The following is a 3,663-nucleotide window of genomic DNA, read 5'->3' as shown; positions in this document are numbered from 1 at the left end:
TAAAAATTACATATATATATATATATATATATATATATATATATATATATATATATATATATATATATATATATATTTATATATATATATATATATTAGCGATCTATCGCTGAGGCATGCGATGTATATATTTGTCACTATGCTGGAGGAAGGATCAGAAAAACGAAATTTTTGGACTAGCGCTCCTATGCTAGGAAATATTTCAGGCGTGTCTGTTGAGAACAAAGTGGATTTTATTGGCAGGTTGAGAAGGTTTAACTTTAATTATGATTTTAAGATGATAAGCTTTGACGTCAATTCCTTATTCACGAAGGTGCCAGTAGATAAACTACTAGAATTTCTCCAGGATGAAATTGCAAAATATACTTTCTGTTAACTCTAACACCATGATAAAATTAATAAAACTATGCACCAAGGGTTGCAAATTTGTCTTCTGAGAGAAATATTATGAAGGAAAATTTGGTATGGCAATGGGCAACCCTGTCACCATTGTTGAGTAATTTATAAATGGATTTTTTTTAAAACCAGGTACCTTCCAAGAATACTACCTATTGGCATCCTTTGGGTAAGGTATGTTGACGACATATTCAGTGCTTGGCCCATCAACAAAAATGAAAACATGTTTTTAACAGCATTAAATACTTTAGTGCCGACTATAAAATTTAAAATTACAATAGAAGTACACAATAGGTTGGCCTTTTCAGATGTGTTAATTTTAAGAAATGATAGAGGTTTAAGATTCTCAGTTTATAGAAAACCGACAAATGTGGAGTCCTACGTTCATTTTAACTCCAATCATCATCCCAGGACAAAAATGATGGTATTTTCATCTATGTTTTTAAGGGCACTGCGGGTCAGTTGCCCTGAATTAGTTGAAGCTGAGCTTGGGAAGATCCGGAAAATTGCAGGTAATTTACAATGCCCGGAGAATTTTATCGACACAGCTTTCTATTAAGCAAAGAAAACTTTTCATGAAACTGACTCTAAAACTGATTTTAATGTGAAAAACCTCATCTTACCCTCCCACAATCATTTTATGACCATTCCTAGATTAATGAAAGTTTTTAATGTTGATGTTATTTTTAAGAATAGTACTTTAAAGGATATGTTAATTAGAAATTCCCCTGTACAAAGCAATGGATGTGTTAATGAAATCCCATGTAATCAATGCAATAAAAGATATGTAGGCCAAAGTGGTAAAGACCTTGAAACGAGACTAAAACAACAAAGATATAATATTCGAACAGGAATAACTGTAATCATACTATTAAATGGAAAGGAGCAAAAGAAATTTTATATTGTAAGGACATAACAAAACGCAATATCATAGAATCATGTATCACAAAGAAAAACCGTATAGAATTGATCAACAATAGCCCAGGAATGTATAAACTTGATGAACTACTTATAAACAATGTATTTAAACAATTGTCATTTTTAAACTCACTGATTTTTAAACTAGCTTCCAGACTCCAGCTTGCAGCACCTGCGTCACAGAGTAGTTCTACTCGAAGGCGAGGGACGTTGCGATGTATCCGACATCGTGCTGTAGGGCGACTTGACGGGGGAGGGTCTGGATTCAGGTTGAGATGAATGTCTTTGAGTCCGAGCTGAAGAGGTTTACTGGTGACTCTCCCGTGTCCTTCCTGTGCCCCCAACCCGGCTGCACGTGAGGACAAACTGCAGGTGTTCTCAAAGATAACCCCTCGATTCCTTTACTGGCAAGGAGAAGGTTTGGGTCATCTGATACAGAATGGAGACTCGAAATCTTGAAGGAGTTGGACCATAGGCCCGGGATCCCAAGATTCTGAGTCTAGCAAACAACTCAGGAGCGAACCTGAATGTTGCCTTCCCCTATTCTCTTGAAAGGGTGGAGCTGTACGAGACCAAGAAGATTGCTTACACACTGGCCGAGGCCAGAGTGAGCAGGAGCACCGTCCCCCAAGACGGAATACGATTAGAGGCCTGACGTAATGGTTCTTGAGAAGATCTCTTAAGGGACTAGAGAGTCCGAACAATGCTCGATGGAGGAGGTCTCACTCCGACAGGGGGCAGGGACGTTTGCAGCTTCACATGAGCGAAGAAAGGTCCAGCGGGAAGGAAAAAGTCTATTCCTTTCAGCCTGAAGGCCAGGGAAAGGCTGAGCGAAAGGCTTCGCTGCCGAGAGCAGAAAAGAGTTTCCTCCCGCCGAAAAGCAATAACTCCGTAACTGCTGGAGAAGAGGCCCGAGGGAAGAGGTATCTCTCCCACGACACCAACCACAGAAGACTCTCCACTTCGCCTGGTAGACCCCTGCGGAAGACTATCGCAGGTGACGCGACCTCCGCTCCGCGACTGTAGCGGAGACGCAGGCGTCGATGTTGTCCCACCGTCACCGGAAAGCATCTTGCCAAAGAGTCTTGGGGTCTGAGACCGGGGGGGGGGGAGGACAGCGGAAGCTTGAAGTTCCAGGCTGTCGTGATCAGGTCCCCCAGGCCAGGACTTGCTGGTTACTACAGGCCAAAGACCCCCGGGTACTCTCCATCTGCGAGGCTCTGCTCAGGTAGTCGGAGAGAACATTCCTCTGCCCGGAATGAGCGAGCCGATAGTGGTATTGATAGGACCTCGGACCATCTCAGTATCTCTACTGCAAGATGCGAAGGTATGAAAATGCGTCCCTTGCTGGTTGGAATACGTCAGTGCCATGAAGTCGTCGCGCACGGAGCGACTCGGCAGGAACTATAGACTCTGTAGAGGGACCACACTACGGCCTCTAAGCCTGCCTGAATGATGGGGAGGTATCCTTCCGGTCCTGACCAGAGGCCTGAACCGGAACATGCCCCCCCCCCCCCACCCTTTTCTTTGACAAGTCCGAGAACAGCATCAAAATGTGGGGAAAGGACGAGATATCCACTCCCATCAAGAGGTTCCATAGGTCAACACCCATTGCAGGTCTAAGCGTTCCGCTGGTCCCATAGGGGCCAGAAAGTCCGGTTAATCGTTGCTTTGATACCACCGGAACTTGGGCTGCCTTACAGGGAACTTATCCTGAGGCGACCGTTCGGGACTTTAGACGGGACAATGAGGAAAAGAGACCCAGGAAACGCTCCAAGGTAGGGCTGAAAGCTCTGCTTGACTGAAAACAGGTACTGCGACTCTCCTCAGCCTTGCCACAGTCAACTGAAGGGAAGGCTCGGAGAAGGAGGCAACAGCATCTGGTGTTCCCAGGCGGTCACCCATCCAAGTACTGACCAGACCCAACGTTGCTTAACTTCGCTGATCAGACGAGAAGCGGTGTTTTCAACGTGGTATGGCCGTTGACTCAATATCATGGCTAGATACTCCAGATGTTGAGGCAGAAGTAGAGAAGGCTCCTAGGAAATTACCATGATCCCTTACTCTTGGTAAAGACCCGGAAGCTTGTCCCAGTGTTGAAGAAGGTCGAACCCGAGCCTACCGGGGTTGACCAGACCTCCAAAAGGCGAAGGAGGCGGAAGCCTGCTCCTGAGCGGCCATTAGGAAAGCAGGGAGAGTTCTCTGGGGAAAAACCTGCGATGACGCGGCGGGATCGCCACACCGCATCTTGAGCAGGAACACCTGTAGTCTAGGCTGAATTCCAAGAGCTTCCTGGAAGATGGATGGAATGGAAACTGGAAGTACCCGTCCTTCCGATCCAGAGCCTAA

General features: G+C 45.1%; 1 non-coding gene across 1 annotated transcript; it reads right to left on the bottom strand.

Annotated features, from left to right (window-relative positions):
- Positions 1-3,182: 3,182 nt before the first annotated feature.
- Positions 3,183-3,301, bottom strand: LOC137632076 (5S ribosomal RNA). Its single transcript, XR_011042014.1, has one exon. It is a non-coding gene; the product is annotated as a 5S ribosomal RNA (ribosomal RNA).
- Between the last annotated feature and the right edge of the window lie 362 nt (positions 3,302-3,663).

The sequence above is a fragment of the Palaemon carinicauda genome, chromosome 40 (assembly GCF_036898095.1).
Source record: "Palaemon carinicauda isolate YSFRI2023 chromosome 40, ASM3689809v2, whole genome shotgun sequence".
Classification (NCBI taxonomy): Eukaryota; Metazoa; Arthropoda; class Malacostraca; order Decapoda; family Palaemonidae; genus Palaemon; species Palaemon carinicauda.
Note: the sequence above shows the minus strand (reverse complement) of the source record. Positions and strands in the feature narration are given on the sequence as shown.